Source organism: Echiichthys vipera, assembly GCF_963691815.1.
Source record: "Echiichthys vipera genome assembly, chromosome: 5".
Classification (NCBI taxonomy): Eukaryota; Metazoa; Chordata; class Actinopteri; order Perciformes; family Trachinidae; genus Echiichthys; species Echiichthys vipera.
This window is the reverse complement of record NC_139830.1, coordinates 3,027,200-3,047,565: the sequence shown is the minus strand read 5'-3', so window position 1 is coordinate 3,047,565 and position 20,366 is coordinate 3,027,200.

The window sequence follows — 20,366 nt, the reverse complement described above, 5'->3', positions numbered from 1 at the left end:
AAAACTATCACTTTGATTTCTGCTGTGTTTTTGTTTTTGTTTCTTGTAGTTTCCACGAACCTCGGGCCTTAAACCGTGTCACAGGTGCAGGACGACGTTAGCACCTTCTGATGGCGACATTTTCAGGCGACTCAGCGTTATTTTATCATGATTTCATCTACGTTCTGTATCAAAGCGCTGGCTGGGAACTTCTTTTGGAGCGCGGTTGTATGAGCAACGGAAACATATGGATTTTTAAATGGATTTTAGACCTAAACAATTACATTTTACGGTATGTTTATAACGTTTCCACAGCTTTACCTGTCTCTGCTTACGTTCACACATCTCTGCCACCAGACTCCACTCACACAAACAGCGATTTAACGTCACAGAACGCAGGAGTTGCTGTTCAACTCGGTTCGTACGGATTCACAAAAGTCCCGAAATAACACAAACTAACTCGCGGATAGGGGCAGCTGCAGACCAGCGACTCCTGTGTTTCCATCTCATCTCATCTTCAGCCTCTTATCCGGGGTCGGGTCTCGGGGGCAGCAGCTTTAGCAGGGGACCCCAAACTTCCCTTTCCCAGGCCACATTAACCAGCTCTAACTGGGGGATCCTGAGGCGTCCCCAGGCCAGTGTGGAGATCTAATCTCTCCACCTGGTCCTGGGTCTTCCCCGAGGCCTCCTCCCAGCTGGACGTGCCTGGAACACCTCCCTAGGGAGGCGCCCAGGGTTCATCCTTACCAGATGATCCTGAACCACCTCAACTGGCTCCTTTCAACACAAAGGAGCAGCGGCTCTACTCCGAGTTCCTCACGGATGCTGAACTTCTCCCCCTCTCTCTAAGGGAGACTCCAGACCCCCTCCTGAGGAAACACATTTCAGCCGCTTGGACCTGGACCTGGTTCTTTGGGTCCTGTGTTTCTTTGACGTTAACTTCCTGTTTTTATCAGTGGAGTCTGGCGGCTTTGATGAGAGCGGAGAACAGCTTCGGTTCCTTCCACGTAAACTTAAATGGAGCTGTCAGACTGAAAGGTAAAGCTGTGTAAATGTTCTAAATATAGCATACACTTTAAAATCATATTGATTTGTTTCTTTGTTTCTGTGCCGGCCGCCATTACACACCTCATACAACCACACTTCAAAATATCAGAACTATCCCTTTAATCCATTTTTGTGACTTATCAACACATTCAAATGTCTTCAAATGTCCTGTTTTGTTTATTTTTTAAATGATAGCAGGAGAATCGGCACGTTTGGACACAATCACACGTTTATGGTCACGAATGCTGTTGAAACTGTTGCCACCGTGTGTTCCTGTGTCCTGGTCTGAAACCCCCCCGACTTAAAGGACAATTCTGTGGTTTTCCGTTTTCTCTGCGGTCACTCTGAACTCTGCGTCTGGGTTTAAACGTCCTGTCGTCAGTAAACGAAAGAAAGAACCAGGAAACAATGAGAGAGAAACCACGTGAATGCTACGTTGAGTTATCTGTTAACGTCCTCTTGAAATGTTACTTTCACCATTCGTTCGTATGTTGATGCGCTCAAATTAATGAGACAAAAGATGATTAATGATCCATTATCCTGCCCCAGATGAGTTTCACAATGTTATTGGATAAATTATCCATTACACGAGACGGTACCCCAGGATCTCACAGGCGGATGTTTTACAGTTTTAAAGTTTTAAAGTAAGTTTTAAAGCTTTAAAGTAAGTTTTAAAGTCTGTTTTAAAGCTCGTAGAGTTCAGCAGATACCAGCAGGGACATTGTGTAGATGTATAAAAGACTGGATCTCTTGGTGCACGGCTGCAAGCTTCCTTCACCTTTAGCTGCATATGAAGGGGGGGGGGGGGGGGTTGTCTGTGTCTGTGGGTCCGTTGTCTCCTGATCCGTCCAGGTTCATCCTTTCTTTACGAGAGACTGTCTGACGACCAACACACTCTCTTTAGTGTTTGAATCGCTGCCGGACCGTGAGACAGGATGAATACCATGAATTACTTTACTAAAAATAATAATTATTCTTTATGAGCATCAACATGCAGGACAGTTCTCTCTGCAGCGTCAACGGGGGTTCAGACTTGGTACAGTCCAAATTGTAGAAGGGGGACTTGGTTCAGTCCAGGATGAGGTTGTCAGAACGAAGTCTTCAGAGCCGTAATTTATCTGTTTATAGTTCAGTTTGATGATTTGAAACAACTCTGAGAAAAAAATAAAATGTTACAAAAACTGAAAGTCTGCTTTTATGTTTTTATTTAGCATTTAGCAAATATCAGACATTTCTCTCAGGAGTTCATGGACACGAACGAAACTCCAAATACGTTAAAAACAGGACTCTACAGGTGCAGTCAGGTCCAGTAGGTCCAGTGTTGTTAGTGGACGGGGCTGACGGACCACTGTTTCATTGTTATTTATTTATCCTAATGGTCCTAAAGCCCTCTCGTAAGTCACTTATATAAACGACTGTTCTTTTTCTGAGTCTGGGGCAGAAATGAGTTTTAATCCGTCCCCCGGCAGCCTCTCTCTCTCTCTCTCTCTCTCTCTCTCTCTCTCTCTCTCTCCCTCTCTCTCTCTCTCTCTCTCTCTCTCTCTCTCTCTCTCTCTCTCTCTCTCTCTCTCTCTCTCTCTCTCTCCCTCTTTCTTTCTCTGTGTAATTAAAAGTGCTGATTTCTGATTAGCTGCTTCCTGAACTCCCCTTTCATCCGCAGGCTAATCTGGAATGAGTTTAGTGGTGAGGCGAGACTTTACTGCAGCGTGTGAATGGGCTCAGACTCAGTCCTCAGCATAGACGGATCACTGATCGGGTCTAACGGGCACAGGTCCAGGGGGGGACCCAAAGTGTCAGGCGTCCCCCCGGTCACTCAAAAAAACACGTATCAACCACAAAGACAAAAACAGCTGCAAAAGGAAATAAAAACAACCACTAAAAGAGTCCAAATGAGGAGTAAAATGTGTAAAAATAAGTTTCCTCCTCTCCTTTTTCCTTTCCTCTTTTGTCGTGTTTGCATTCCTCACCGGCGAGTCCCAACCAGGTTAACTTATACATATATACTTATATATACCCCAAGAGTAGGCTACTTCTGGAGTTGCCAGGCGCGATGTGTGAAAACTAGTTAGCAAGCAAGCACAGAAATTTAAAAAGATTAGACAAAAGTGCTAAAGAAGATGTGGAAATAAACTAAAAATAATGACAAAACAGTTCAAATAATTAGCTTAAAGTTATGGATAAATGGTCAAAATAGACAGGGAAAGTATTGGATAAATTGTTAGCTTAAAGTAACGTTAACTAAAAAGTTATGTCAATGGATAAATGGTTAAAAAGTTAGCTTAAAGTAACGTTAATGGATAAATTGTTAAAAGGTTAAAAGAGATGGCTTAAAGTAACATTAGCTAAAAGTTATGTTAATGGATTTGGTTAAACTAAAAGTAGCTTAACATTAATGGATGGTTAGTTTAAGTTAACCTTTAAAAAGTTAGCTTCAACTAACGTTAATGGATAAATGTTTAAAAGGTTAAAAAAAGGGTTAGCTAAAAGTAACATTAGCTTAAAGTAACATTAGCTAAAAGTAAAGTTACTTGGATTTGGTTTTTAAAAGTAACGTTGGCTAAAAATGATGTTAATGGATTTGGTTTTTAAAAAGTTAGCTCAAGGTAGCCTAGCCTTAATGGATAAATGTGTTTTTGTTTAGTAAGCTAGCTTAAAGTATCGTTTATGGATAATAGGTTAAAACAGTTGGCTAAAAGTTAATTTTAGCTAAAAGTAACATTAGCTAAAAGTAATGTTAATGAATTTGTTTTAAAGAAAAGCTAGTTAAAAGTAGCCTAACATTAGTTAGCTTAAAGTAACGTTAAAAGAAACCTAGCTTAAAGTAAGTTAATGGATTGGTTAAAGAAAAATATAGCTAAACGTATTGCTACCTGTAATTACATTTAACGCTGTGAAAGGTGACTGTAACGGTTACGTTTTAGGTGCCAACGACTTTTTAAAAATTATAAAAAACTAAACACCAACTCTTGACTTCCTTCTTTGCTCTACGTTCATCGTTTCCGCAGTAATTCATACGTGGAATACAAACGGATAATAGAGAAATGAAGACTACGTCATTACTGGCTACCATCTTTGTTTGGATCAAGAAATACAGCTCAGTCTCCATGGCAACAGTCTCCCGTTACCATGGAGACTGAACTCTTAACCGTCCTGCAGGGAAAGACACGGTGACGCAGGATTTCTGTTTGTTTCTTTTTCATCTGAGGAACTCTCTGGTTCTCTGTTTCCCCTCCGTCTGCAGTCGTCGTCACCGCGCGCCCAACGTTTGGTCCCTCTCTGGTTTTCTGCTGAGGCGGCAGGGAGAGCAGCAGCGACGGAGCGTGACGCATCAATGACAAGGACAAACGGGTGCAACTGAGATTAAAACAGCCGAGAACGAGGCGTGAGAAAAGAGCAGAAAGAGATGTGAAATTAGAGGGAGAGGAGCAGAGGAAGGGTTAGAAAGGACTGAGACAGAGGTTTTAACAAAGAGGGTTTACGGGTAAAACAGAAAACGTGCCTATAACTTTATTCATCTGCAGGGAAATGGCTGTGACGCAGGTTCAGTTTTCATTTACTGTGATAAACCTCGTTCACTGTTTGTTCTTTCTGACACGAAAGGTGGTGCTCTGTGAATCGCATGTACTCCACACATTTATTATTGTGGAAATGATGTCTGGAGCAAAGAAGGAAATTATATGACGTAGTAGCCTATGATAGAGAGACGATTGTTGAAAAACACGTGCTAAAGTGGCCTCTAGGATCAAAATCGCATGCTAAAGTGCCCCGCTAGGAGCCAAAATGTGTGCTAAAGCGCCGTCATGGGGGCCAAACCTGTGCTAAAGTGTTCTCTAGTAGCCAAAACATGTGCTAAAGTGCCCTCATGGGGGCCAAAATGTGTGTTCAAGTGTCATCTAGGAGCCAAAATGCATGGTTTAGTGCCCTCATGGGGGCCAAAACGTGTGCTAAAGTGTCCTCATGGGCTCAAATGTGTGCTAAAGTGCCCTCTAGGAGCCAAAATGTTTGTTAAAGTGCCCTCTAGGAGCCCAAACCCCTGCTAAAGTGCCCTCTAGGAGACCAAACCAAGTGCTAAAGTGCCCTCTAGGAGACCAAACCAAGTGCTAAAGTGCCCTCATGGGGGCCAAACGTGTGCTAAAGTGCCCTGATCAGTGGTGCATCCTGGCCTCCATCAGAGGGCACTTTAGCACATGTTTTAGGGCACAACCCCACACTGATGAAAGTCTCACTATTTTGCAGACTTCTTCCTCTCTTTCTTTTCTCTTTTCTCTTCTGGGACCCAGTTCAGTCTCTCAGCCGATGTGTTCAGCAGGTTTTACATTTATGTTACGACACTTGTGGTGAAACGCTTACTGAGAAAACACTAATTACAAGCGTGTGTGTGTGTGTGTGTGTGTGTGTGTGTGTGTGTGTGTGTGTGTGACAGTATAAGCGCGTGTGTGCTTTAAAAACAATAGTCTTCCACCCGCCCTCTCTCTTTTTTCTATTACATAACAGCCTCCACTGCAGAGGAAGAGCACTGCAGAGGACTACACACACACACACAACCAATGTGTGTGTGTGTGTGTGTGTGTGTGTGTGTTTCCATGTTAATGACATATTTGGGATCAGAGAACAGTGAGTTCAGCTCATTATTGTTCTTCACAGATTCATATTTTTGGTCACATCTCGTCGTGGTTGTGCAACATTTAACGCTGAACCACCGTGGACGCAGCTTTGACCTGCAGGAAACGTCCCTCTCAGATTAAGACAGTGGCCCCTCGAAGTTTTGCGCCGGGCTACTGTGAAGTGTAAGCGCCTGTGAGTGTGAGTGATGGTGACGGGGGGGAGAAGCTCCGCAGAGTGACAGGTCTTCAAACACAACGCTGGTCGTTTTTAACAAAGTCAAAGTCTCTGGGGATCGGTAAAGTCTCCGGATCAGTTCAGAACAACGGAATGAAAAACTCGGTAAATGCTCCGCTGGATGTTTATTCTTCAAGATCGCTGAGTCGCTCATTTAGCTGTCAATCAAAAAAGGAATCCGCCTCAGACAGCTCGTCCAATCATCACGCAGAAGCCGAGCGTCCGATGGGCGGGACAAAGCCCAGCATTTATCAGATGGAGACAGATGGACCCACGCCCCTCCCCCCAACGTCACATACATGTCCTTTTTTGGTCAGAGGAAATGAGTGGGAGTCAAAGACAAGGTGGAGACTCCCGTAGGCGAGGACGATTGGATCACGTTGAGAGAACGGACCTCGATGGAGACGCTACGTCCGTTTTTTACAGGGATAAAAAACATGAGACTGTTTTTCATCTGAAGCTTCGGATGAAAGAGAAGCAGACGAGTGGGGAGTTCAGTCCGCCTCGTCCTTTTTCTGCGGCCTCCAGAGTCTCATTGCATCTGAACGGGTCCAGAGCGCCGAAGAGAGGAACGCCATTTGATGGAGCACGCCGCTATACGACCACTGCATGCTGACTCAGCACTGTGAGCGCTGTGAGCAGGAGCAGCAGTGGAGTTTACCTCCTAACAGCAAACCTGACAGCATCTTCATGTCCTTTAGAGAGCATGCAACGTGTGCTAAAGTGTTCTCTAGGAGCCAACACCTGTGCTAAAGTGTTCTCTAGGAGCCAAAACCTGTGCGAAAGTGCCTTCATGAGGGCCAAAATGTGTGCTAAAGTGTCCTCTAGGGGCCCAAACATGTGCTAAAGTGCCCTCTAGAGACTAAAACCTGTGCTAAAGTGTCCTCTAGGGGCCCAAACATGTGCTAAAGTGCCCTCTAGGAGCCAAAATGTGTGCTAATGTGTCCTCTAGGAGCCAAAACGTGTGCCAAAGTGCCCTCTAGGAGCCAAAACGTGTGCCAAAGTGCCCTCTAGGAGCCAAAATGTGTGCTAATGTGTCCTCTAGGAGCCAAAACCTGTGCTAAAGTGCCCTCTAGGAGCCAAAACGTGTGCCAAAGTGTCCTCTAGGGGCCAAAACGTGTGTTAAAGTGCCCTCTAGGGTCTAAAACCTGTGCTAAAGTGACCTCTAGGGACTAAAACCTGTGCTAAAGTGGCCAAAACGTGTGCTAAAGTGTCCTCTAGGGGCCCAAACATGTGCTACAGTGTCCTAGAAGCCAAAACCTGTCTTACAGTGTCCTCTAGAAGCCAAAATGTGTGCTAAAGTGTCCTCTAGAAGCCAAAATGTGTGCTAAAGTGTCCTCTAGAGACTAAAACCTGTGCTAAAGTGCCCTCTAGGGGCTAAGGCCTGTGCTAAAGTGTCCTCTAGAGACTTTTTTTGGCGAAACTTTTGCTAACGTGTCCTCTAGGAGCCAAACGTGTGCTAAAGATTCCTCTAGGAGCCAAAACGCGTGCTAAAGTGTCCTCATGGGGGCTAAAACCTGTGCTATAGTGTCATATAGGAGCCATACCTGTGCTAAAGTGTCCTCTAGAGACTAAAACCTGTGCTAAAGTGTCCTAGAAGCCAAAACCTGTGCTAAAGTGCCCTCTAGGAGCCAACACCTGTGCTAAAGTGCCCTCTCGAGACTTATCCTGTGCTAAAGTGTCCTCTAGGGGCTAAGACCCGTGCTAAAGTGCCCTCTCGAGACTTATCCTGTGCTAAAGTGCCCTCTAGGAGCCAATACCTGTGCTAGTGTCCTCTAGGAGCCAACACCTGTGACGTAAGCAACAGGTGAACTGGAGCCCCTCGCGGACGCCTCGTGCCTGCAGGTCTCCTCCTCTCCTCCTCTCCTCGCCCTCGCAGCGCGTGCTGGTACTGTACATCCCCGTGCAGCTCGAGCCAGGCTGCACTGCTGCACGAGACTACAGCAGCGACTGCAGCAGCGCGGGCTCGTGCCTCAGAACGTTGCTTTTTTGAAAATTAACGGTCGGAGAGAAAAACGGTCAGTTTAACGGTGGAGCAGCAGACGGTAAGAAAACGCTGTTTTATTGTTTTTAACGGTGATTTTTCTCGGTGTATTTAAACGACCTTTACGGTGAAACCTGTGAATATCAGTCAGCACTGCACTCACTGAACAAAACACGCGTTTTTAATGTGAAACACAGTCGTTTTAAAACAACCTCTCAGCGTCACGTCGCTTTTTAACGTTAGCTTAACGACATTAGCCCGTTTCTGCTGTTTTTCTCGGTACATTAGTTCGGTTCCTTGAAACACTGTCAACAGCAGGTGTTGTCAGTGAGTGTAATGTGGTTTTACTGGTGTTTACCTCCTGAATAAGGTGCTTTTCTCATGCCAGGCTGCTGGGAAGTGTCGGCTTGGATCATGCTAATGACAGGAACTTTAAACAATAATCTGATTTACTGTGGCTCTGAGTTTCAGTAAGATGACACTTTATTGTTATTTAGCACACATTGTTGCTTTATTGTTTGCTGTTTTGTGTGAAAGCAGCCTCTTGATTGATTGAATTGTACAAAGAATTATTATTCTTATTAGATAATCTGCTGGTCTTTAAAATGTCAGTAAATATATATAAACAAATGTCCATCACAGCTATTTAAGTACAAGGTGATGTCTTTAAATGTCTGTCAGTCCAGAACCCAAAGATATTCACTTTAATATGATTTAATTCCAGTTATTTAAGTACGAGGTGATGTCTTTAAATGTCTGGTTTGTCAGTCCAGAACCCAAAGATATTCACTTTAATATGAATTAATTACAGTTATTTAAGTACAAGGTGATGTCTTTAAATGTCTGTCAGTCCAGAACCCAAAGATATTCACTTTAATATGAATTAATTACAGTTATTTAAGAACAAGGTGATGTCTTTAAATGTCTGTCAGTCCAGAACCCAAAGATATTCACTTTAATATGATTTAATTCCAGTTATTTAAGTAGAAGGTGATGTCTTTAAATGTCTGTCAGTCCAGAACCCAAAGATATTCACTTTAATGTGATTTAATTCCAGTTATTTAAGTACAAGGTGATGTCTTTAAATATCTGTCAGTCCAGAACCCAAAGATATTCACTTTAATATGATTTAATTCCAGTTATTTAAGTACAAGGTGATGTCTTTAAATATCTGTCAGTCCAGAACCCAAAGATATTCACTTTAATATGATTTAATTCATATGAGTAAAGCAGATTCATATGTGAGAGGTTGAAAACAGCATTTAAAGCTCTTTTCACATAATTATCAAAGTAGTTGTTGAATATTTTTCTGTTCAAATAATCAGTTAGTCGACTAATTGTGCATGTTTGTTATTATTATGCAGTCACAAAACAGGTATTTCCAATTTGGATCATTTCATATCTTAATAATAACATATGTAATGATATAACATGTCCTCTGGTAAGTCAGTAAATGAATGTTTATATGACATAACCACGGTAAAGCCTGTTTTTATATACTCCTGTGTTCATTTAATGTGTAACAAATGAGAAAATACAGAGTATCTTTAGGGCAAAATATTTCACATCACAAATTTGAGCTGTTATTATCAATTTAGATGACGTTATTGTGCGTTGTGGTATCTCGGGACCTAATTAGTTGTATTTTCAATCGATTCATCTTGCTTTTGAGCTGAAAAGATGAAAGAAAAATGTCCAAACTCTCTGATTCCAGCTTCTTAAATGTGAATATCTTCTGGTTTCTTCCCTCCTCTACGACCGTAAACTGAATATCATTGAGTTTTTGACAAAACAAGACATTTGTCATCTAGTTTTCCCCAATTTTATCACATTTAATGGACCAGACAGCTACTGGATTGATCAAGAAAGAGTCAGTAGATTAATAGAAAATGAAAAGTATGATTTTTCCCTTTTATCGTGTCTGTCTGCAGCTTATTGAGATCGCTTTTATCCCTCTCCACCTTTATGAACAATGACAGAGGCCGCAGCAGTGTCACATATTGTTAATTGTTCTGTCAGTGTGGAGCTCAAACCGCGTTTCTTCTGCAGACGGTTGCTTCGGCGACGTCGTTGTGATGGATCGCCGCTGTTAAACTGCGCGGTGAATCACGTTTCTGTCAGGCCGCCTTATTGTTTATCCCATAGATCGATACAAATCAATGCACAACTGCACACGGACAGACTCCCTGCTGTTATTCATCAAGGGAGCGAGTAAGTCCGAGTCACGTGGCAGGACTTCAGATGCATTTATCACCCAGACAAGGTCGCTCCATGGACCCGCTGGATGGGAATGACCGTTCATGCTTTTGTCTTTATCATCACTGCGAGCAGAAAGCAAGCGAAACACTGAAGAAAGTCCCGACATGAGCACTGATGCGTATGTGTATCTATGCAGGACACGTCAGCAGCTACCTTTACTTTCACATTAATATCCCGTTTACCTGAGTTTAAGGGCGCACTCCCACTGTGCCTCCGTCCCGTGCCCCGTGCTTTAGGGTACTTGTCCCCCCCTCCAGGCCCGTTTGTACTCACACTACCTGGGCCTCGGAGAATGCTTCTTGCTGCCTATACGTCATCACGCCGTAACACGTCACACGCATTGATGACGTCATGGCGATGCGTGGCTTTGTTTCCAGATCTTTCCGTAGACCTCAGAGTTTTTGTGCGTCTTGTCGACTGTTTTTGAATCTTTTCATCGACCAAATCTGCAGTAAACACTCCACCTCCGCATCACACCAACGTGAACCTTTCACCGCCATTGTTTTAAATGTCCGCGCATGGTCCCTCCTTCTTTTTTCTATGTCCCAACAGGCGCACAGGAAATGACCTCAGAACCGCCGTAGGCCTCGTGCTCGTACACGTGCGCACGCTCGTGCTCGTACACGTGTAAACGTGCTTTACTAAAGCCCACCTCTCCCAAACGGGCCGTGGACGGCAAGCGTGCCGCAGCTAGGCGCGGTATGGTTGCACTCACACTGGTCAAAGGAACCAGACTTTAGCCGTGAAACCTGTTTGGGCACGGCACGGATGGACAGTGTGAGTGCGCCCTTACAGTCAAGCTGTGAATAAGTGCTGGGGGGATTGTGGAGAGGGGTCACATGAGGGTTGTGGATGGTGACATTCGTTGGTGGTAAAACATTGATAACATCTACTGGGGTCATGAACACTGGGTGGTGTGTTTGTTGCTATTGTTACTGTGATGTTCTTGTTTGTACGGTGCTGTGATGAGTCTGTATTTGTGCTGAAGCTCTCTGGAGAAAGCCAGGGAACATTACGACCCCGTTTGTTGGTAGCGTCTCTCCTGTCTGCACGCAGCTTAGTAAAGACATGATTTGAGAAACACAAAGGACTCCAGAGAATATTCTGAATTTGATACGGGTCCTGTAAATACTGTAAACGGCCTTTTCTGTTTGGATATTGCAAATTAGACCGAATGTAGCATTTTTCTGATTTAAGGCCTTTGTCCACATAGTGTTTATCTTTGTCAGGAAGCTTCATCACAGCGCCTCAAAGTGCCGCTGTGGGTTTTTTTTCTAGGTAGCTAGCTTAACGCTACATTAACAGGGAGGATTGACTTCACAGCTAACAACAAGCTTACAAAGCGTATGGGTGTGCTTTCCTGTGTTCGTGCTGAAAAGGAATAACCTGACTGCTCCAGATGCATTGATTCTCATTTTCTCAGCATTTCCATCTGAACTCTGGTTTAAAGATCTTTAGTGAAGGTTTGAAAATCCTGGTTTCTGATTGGATAAACCATCTGTCTGTCACCAACATACCGGCCAAACCAACCGATCAGATGACTGAAGCGTGTGACGTGCTAACAGCGTGGAGGCAAAGCTCAGAAAGGAAACAACATGTGGGTAAAGGAGATTTTCCCTTTGTGTTTAACGTGAATTTACGGATCAAAGGCCCAATTTCAGGAGCCCGGTCCATATTCAACAGAAGGATCCAGAGAACAAAGAGTTAGTGAGCGGCTTGCTCCATAGCTGCTCATCTCATCCGTGGAAGCCTCCATGTTGTTTACACTCAACAGTCTCTTCTCTTTTCACTTAAACCCACCTCTAAACCAACGCTGATTGGTTCGGTCGCTGCTCAAACGTTACCAGACTGATCTGAGAGTGAAACACAGCAGAGCTCAGAGGTCAGGATGGTCTGGGCGTTTGGAATAATGGGCACCCAGTCGCATACTCATACATTTTTAACATTTGTTCGTGATATTTAAATATTGCTGTTACAGTCAGAACCATAACCAGACAACGCTGCACGTGCATTCATGTGTTTAGTGGCGTGTGCAGAGGTGAGATATTCCTGAAATGATTAGTCTTGGATTTGACGCCTAGTCTTGTTCGTGATCCTCTTAAGTGCCGCGGTTCTCATGGTTCTGAATGTTCGGTTGTGTTTTGTTCCTGGTTTCATGTGAACTAGCAAATAAAACACACTTCACCTGTGAGCTAATAATGATGAGCACAGAGGCACTGTGTGTAAAAGGTTGCCCAAAGAATCAAGTGTTTAGTGACCCTTATGAAACAATCCATTATAGACACACACACACACACACACACACACACACACACACACACACACACACACACACACACACACACACACACACACACACACACACACACACGCACACACCTGGAGCAGACGTCACGCTGCAGCACAGCCTCCTGACACTAAAGCTCTTCACAGCTCGTCAGAGAAACTCCCTCGTGAGCCCCCGTGTTTCTGCGTGACGTCAGTGTTTCTCCATCACTGAAGGGAGCAGCTGCAGCAGACGGAGGGGTGCAGGGGTGCTGACGTCATCATGACGGATTGGTACACAACGACACACGCGTGCACGCATACACACGTAGGCCTGTCGCAATAAACATTGAATCGATTAATGGCATGATAACTTTTAATGTCTTCACTACGGTGCGTCTGTTTCCACTGAGCCCTCTCTCTTCCTCAGCGTTACGGGGAGTTAACCCTCGTCTCATCTCGTGTCAGTCACTTGTCAGCGGAAGTGACTGACACTCGTCAAGATGCAAAACCTCAACAATAAGATGCAAAATGACTAAAAATAGATGCAAAACCACCAAAAAAAGACACAAAATGACTAAAAATCGATGCAAAACCACCACAAAAGACACAAAATGACTAAAAATAGGTGCAAAACCAGCATAAAAAGATGTAAAATGACTAAAAATAGATGCAAAACCACCACAAAAAGATGTAAAATGACTAAAAATAGATGTGAGGAGTTCACCCTGGTGTTGTGTCAGTCACTTGTCAGCTGCACAGTCTGTGTGTGTGTGTGTGTGTGTGTGGGGGGGGGGGGGTGCAGGAGAGCCCTGTGAGGAGCAGGTTAGAGGACACGCTAGCTGAGATTTGGAGGAATAAAAACAAAGATGGAGTTGGTTTCAAAGCGAACGCCACAGCTGCGGTGAGGGAGCCCCTGACCGCGGTGAACCACTTCACCTGACCGCGGTGAACCACTTCACCTGACCGCGGTGAACCACTTCACCTGACCGCGGTGAACCACTTCACCTGACCGCGGTGACACTTTTGTTTAAAACAGAAGCAACTATCGCCCTGTAAAGTTGTTTTCGTGACGGGCCCATCACTTGCCTCTCGGCTGCAGAAAAATGTAATTATTGCGGTGAGTGGCACTTGGCTGCTGCTTGATGTTGCTGTATAATGGAAGGGGAAACCATGATCAAACGCCATCAACCAGAAGCAGAAAAACAGATTTTTCAGAGTTGATTTCTACAGATCGAGCCTTTAATCATGAGTCATCGGACATTGCTCTAAAAGTCTGTCTCATCTTTCTTTCCATCTGCACCTTTTAATGAAAAGTGTGTGCACATGAGACGGTGTGTCCTGTTTTCATTTTCTGTTCAGTTTAATGAAATAGTTTTTAGCGGGGTGAATGTTCGCACAGGCTGACGCAGATCACAGTGCAGCCGTAAAGAGCAATCAAATCATCCTGTGATTCGGGTTATTTCCTTCTCTGTGCGGCTGTGATGATGGCGACGTGTAATGAGCAGTTTAATAAATACATCAATATGTTCGCTGGCTTATCATTAATCTGCCGTGACTCATTAACATCAGTGCTTCCTCACAACACGCCAGTGAGTCTCTGCTGCCTGGTTCCTTCACACGAGGACAAGATGTTCATCACGGAGAAATGCTGGCTGTGAAAAGAAAAACATATTTGTCCTTTGAGGTTTTTTTTAGTGTGATTTCAAAGGCAAATGTTTTCGTTTTTTGAGAGTAAATCAGGCATTAATGCTCCTGGTGACATGAAGATGAATTTTGGTGCTTTTTAACCTGTTTTTCTGTCTAAAGGACGAATGGCAACAACGTTTTTTGAAATCGGTCCAGTTTTGAGCTCGACCGCTGTAATCCAACGAATCACCTGCACACGTCCAGTAAAAGTGCAAGTTTCACCACTAAGACAGGTTGTTGTTGGGCAAAGACTGTAACACTACATGTCCACTTTCCAGCTTTGGCTTGGGACATAAATCAGTCAGCAGCTGTATAAGATGCAAAACCACCAGAAAAAGATGCAAAATGACTGAAAATAGACACAAAACCCCCAGAAAAAGATGCAAAATGACTGAATATAGATGCAAAACCACCACAAAAAGATTCAAAATGTCTAAAAATAGATGCAAAACCACCACAAAAAGATGCAAAATGACTAAAAATAGATGCAAATCACCACAAAAAGATGCTAAATGACTAAAAATAGATGCAAAACCACCACAAAAAGATGCAAAATGACTAAAAATAGATGCAAAACCACCACAAAAAGATGCAAAATGACTAAAAATAGATGCAAATCACCACAAAAAGATGCTAAATGACTAAAAATAGATGCAAAACCACCACAAAAAGGTGCAAAAAGACTAAAATAGATGCAAAACCACCTCAAAAGATTTTATATTAATATAAATACATATATATATTTGTTGAGTCGAGTGTTGGTCACCGTTTAGTGTCCATAGAAAGACGGCACTATGAAAGGGTGAAGCGCTGGTGGAGTCGGTGTCACTGTGGCGTGATGTTGGGACGGCAGCGAGCTGATTGGTCTGGAAACACAGGGCTGCATTGTTCTGTGCGTACCGTCTCCCCTGCCTTCTCCCCTCTCTCTGCATCTTTCTAATATCTTTATCTTTATCTTTGACCTCCACGGTGTTTCATATCTTGATGACGATATGTGATGATACGGCACGCTGTCTGATAATTCAATCATAAATAAATAGTCTGTATGAAACAACCACATGACAAAGCTCATTTTTGTTCACTCCTTTGTAATTAGACGCTTCTAAATAAAAGGTATTATCTAATTTTGCTAAATTAACACAATGTACAAGGATCAGAGCGTAAAGCGTCGTCCACGCGGTGTAAATGTTGCCGTTCAGCTGTTGTTTTTCGACACTTTTGATAGAAACTTTATCCAAAAGCTCTACAAAAGACGTTTAATATAGCATTTTTACAAAAGGTATGTGGGCGCCCTGGGAGTGTGATGATTTTGACAGGGCTGAACCCGAATATCGGACTGTTTTGAAATTCCTACGTTGGTGTTGGTATTTGGAAACTCCTTGAAAAATGGCTTTTAATTAAATTAATAGACTCATGTTAGGACGCAGTGTTTGCGTTTGAGCACGGAGCTGCAGGACGTCCACCTGTTCCTCTGCTCCCAACATCAGCTGTTCTGTGTCAACACTGAGAGGTTAAGATCAAAGATTAATGCAGGTGTGCAACGCTCTGAAACCTGCCCGTTCACACCGATGAGACGAGGCGAGGCGAGGCGGTGCATCATCTCCATAGCAACGTCTCTCTGTACTCCTGCTCTAACTTCTTTTTCGTTGCTGGATCTAATTTGTAGCACTATAAAATAAATATGAGGACAGACACAGTGAGATACTCGCTATTGGTGCGTTTCTATAGAGATGAAACAGAGAAAATAGTGTTTTATTTCCTTAATTCACTGCTTTGTTCTCGATTTCAGCTCCCTGACCCGCGGACTTTGCTAAGACCTGATTGGCTGTCACACCAGGGGACGTGCGTTACGTCACAGACGACACCATCAGCCGGCTTGAGCCAAGAGGAGACGGGTCAGTTCACACACAGTTTTGTCGCTTTGTTATCTTTGGACTTAAAAGACGTGCATGCAGGCTGAAATTCACCGCGCTGGGGTCTCATCCAGGAGTGGAGGCGTGTGTGGGAGTCGTGTTATTACCCAGCAGGCTGAAGTGTGTAGAGGTCTGTGTGGTTAAATCATCATGTTGAATTATCGCTCAGACCTGCGGCACGTTGTTATTTCATCATCTCATATGTTGTGTGTTTTGCTGCATCAAGCCTGGCACCGCGCAGGCAGCCTCCAGCCTCCAGCCCTGTGCTTGCACCGCGCAGGAAGCCTCCAGCCTCCAGCCTCCAGCCCTGTGCTTGCACCGCGCAGGCAGCCTCCAGCCTCCAGCCTCCAGCCCTGTACATTCAGTGTTCAGTTCTGTGTCTGCTGTACCCGGGCAGTCTGGGACCGACCACGTTCAGCTCCAGGACCTGCTTCTGGGCACCTGCGGCAGAGAGAGCTGCGTGTTGGGCGCGCGTTAACTCACTCGTGTATTTACTTCGAGCTTGTTTCATCTGACGCGCAAAGCAACAAAGCTCAGGCGCTCTCTTGTTTGTGTTTATTTCTCTACTGTAGTTCCATTAAGATGCCAGAATTCCCCTGTTGACTTCTGCTTAACAATATATATTTAAAATGTTTTTTTCATATTTATTTCTCAGCTCTACCCAAAGGGGGTCATTAAAGTTTAATCCAATCTCGTGCTTAATCACATCCTGAAACCACGGGCGAGCAGCAGGGATTAAGTGCTGGTTTAAAGGGCACTCCGCAAACTCTCTGTGGGTTCAAACTGGTACCAAGCCGCTGCTGTCCCTGTCGGATAAAACCTGATTTGGAAACAGGAGACGTAGAAAAGTGCCAGTTACCCGACATGAACGTTTTTCTGTCACTCTGCTGCTGAGTTCATCCTGTATCCTCGATTCACTGCTCCTCGTCGGTTGTTGTTTGCTGCTTCTGGTCCTGAGACGACTGCAGTGGGAGTGAGACTGACATAAACACATTAGCTCTGGGTGTTGTGTAACTTTATTCACATACGGACACACAGGCGCACGCACATAAACACTCTGAACTGAAGACACACAAGCGTTATCATTCAGTGACTGTAATTTATTCCACACGGGCCAATTAAATTAGACAGACACGACCCTCTTTCTGTCAGTCACACACTGCGTAATGTGTAAGTGTTAGTTTAAAACACCTTTTAAAAACTTGTTTTAACCTGAGCAGAACTGGAATATATATTGTTTTATGCCTACTCTTCTTTGGCTTTCAGAAATACGGACTGGATTGTTGTTCTGCTTCTGTCCTGGTTCATTTAACAAACCCGTAGCAGTGTGATACAGACGACAGTCCATGTGAACAGGTGCCATATTTTGCAGTTAATTCTCAGTGAAACACGACAGATTGATAACCTGTTCTCTGGTTAGCTGCCTCAGTTCCTCACATCACCCAGAGATGAAGATGCACGACGGCTAATGCACGAGAATCAAGACGATTTTAGGTTTTTAGAGCCTTAGCCGATGACCGATACAGACTACCGATTTTCTTGAGCCGAAATTTGAAGCTGATTCTCCTTTTGGGTTTGGTGCGTTGCAGTTTTTGAACTGCTGAGTGCTTTTTGAAGCCAGGGAGCGTCTGATGTTAAAATATGGATCAAGTTTCAACATAAAAAAATAGGCTGATTTAAAGTAGAGGTAAATCAGGCCTGAACGGTTCCTCACTTCAGGATGAATTATCCTCAACGGCTGCAGTCAACCGGTGTGTTAAGCCAAGTTAGACAATCTCTCTTTAACCTGGAGGAACCTTTTACCTCACTCACGCCATGTGTCGTCCATGTGACGCAGACTTTCCCCGTCGCTGCGGAGATTAGACAGAAAGACCCGTCTGTTCACGGCGAGCAGCACACATCACACCTGGCTGGAACCGGAGCACCTTTCTCCTTCCAGTAAACCTTACGTGACAGATAGATTGATGAGTGTAGAGGACGTCAGTGATGAATTCCTTTTCTTGTATTTGACCCAAATATTGTCAAGTCCTTGGCCTCAGCCAACGACACTTTGTTCACTAAACACTTTGTCAACAATCAAAAAGTAGAACAAGGTCTTTAGAACTGAAGCAGCCGTGAAAAACACCCTTGTTGTCCAGGGTCAGAAACTAGAGCTAGGTTTCACCCTGTAACTACAACGTGCACGTTATCAGGGATTATTTTTCATCTATTATTGATGTTGTTGCTTTTTTAAAAAAAGTACAAGTGATTAAACTTGCGCAACCACATCTTTTTATTGTTGAGCTTATATTAAAGCTCTTTTTTTATGCTGAATTCCCGTTTGTCACAACCAAAATTGATTAAAATAAGTATTAAATCAACCGTCCTGCTAACACAAAGTAATGTTATTCCAGACACTGCAGCCAAACTAGCGACAATATCTTGACTGTGCAACACACTAGAGTTTCAAAGTCGACACCGATACCAGGGAAAATACTCGATACTCAATTCCATTTTCGACACCACGGGGAGATAATTACGAAAAATGAAGGCAGCATTTTTAAAATAAAGATTAGGACAATACAAACAACATCAATAACAAAAACAGAAAACAACAAGACATAACTGTACAGTCTTAATATGACAAATATGTTCAAACTCTATGGACATTAAATGATTCCATGAAGGAGGGGATTCAGTTGTTGTGAGTCGGGTTTCTCCACAGTGTAAACAGGGATCTGCTCCACGCTAAAGTATTCAGCTACACTCCTGTTTATCCTGTTTATCGTCTGTGTTTCTGCTCATTTAGCTCCATTTTAACTGCTGATTAAATAGAGTTGGTACAGCAGCTGCCACTGTTGCTGTCTGTTGTTAACGTTACTGTTAATTGTTAGACGCTGGTCACTAGCTTAATGATAACTCAACAGAAGTAACTGTTTAATACTTCAACTTTACTGACTCCAGATTTCCCGTAAAGACCAGGGTGTCGGTTTTCAAGACCCTTTGGCAACTTTTTGTCAGTGATTTTCAGCTGCGCGGGCTTCCAGTCGCTTATTATATCCATGTACTTAGATGCGTGTACCCTGTTGTTCAGAGACGCACACAGAGAGATGCACGGTTCCCACCTCTCCGTCTGTCTATTTCCCTGTCGGTATGATGTACCAGAGGACATCCCATGCTGGGACCACGCTGGGACCGGAGCAGTGCTGCCCGACTGTGTCATTGACTCTTACCTGCGTCATGTCGCTCCTGCCGCGCTGCAGTGGTTCAGTGGTTACAGATGTTGGCTTCAAGGAGCTGCACGCTCATGATTATGTTTCTCGTGTGTTTGCATGGGTTGAGAATTGTCGAGGCGCTGAACCAGCCTCAGTGATCAGTTTGGACACATACAAACACTCTTAAGATATTTATTAATGCACAGATCTTTGGCGATGTCACCACAGGGAATCACAGCTGACACGGAGTACACTTCTCCTTTATAGGTACAAGCAAATATCACACCACCACAGACGGCGTCCTTGAAGGTCTCGGTGCTCTTTCGCCTGTAGTTTCCCTCTCTAATGACTGTTACTCCTTTTTTTATCTCTGCACACACTCTCACAGTGAGAAACAAGCACCTGCTGTTCGCATAACACATGAAACACAGAATATAAATGTACGACACCTAATGTGATACTTTTAACCACTATAACACTCAGCATATATACGTTTATCCTTCAACAGAATTAAATCATCTAGTCTGTTTTAGTGATTTGATGCAGGCTTTTACACAGTGTGTTATAGCAGAGGCAGTTTTAGCTTCTGAAATAAAAACTGCCACCACGAACTATAAAATAGTGCCTTTAAAGTGTGAATCCGGCCCAAAATCATCCCAGGGTCTTTTTCTGCTTCATCAAATAAACAAAGGAGACAGTTTTTTTCATGTAACAACTTTTAACGGAGAAATCCAGGAGAGTCGCTAACAGGGCGTGGCTAACGGTGAAGGCATTCAAAGGTCTTTTTTAACCACTAATACTGCTGAAAAAAACCTCTGCAGCAGCATGAGAAGAGTCCCTACACACAAAACAAAGCAGCAATGGGCTCCTTCCTTTGGGATTGACTTTGGTAATCCACTGTAATGGACTTTACTATGAGAGGAGCTGGTACAGGGGCCAGTAGGTAAGTCTTTAAAACACTCTTTTAATAAACTCTGGCTTCTCTAACTACGCTGTTGGTGCTTTGTTGTGTGTGTAGGGACTCTTCTCATGCTGCTGCAGAGGTTTGCTGTTATTTTCAGCAGCATTAGTGGTTAAAAAAGACCTTTGAATTCACCGTACTGCCCCGAGCTAATCCCTGTTAGCCACTTCCGGCTGTTAGCGACTCTCCGGGATTTCCCAGTTAATGGTTGTTACAGGAAAAAAATTATCTGGCTG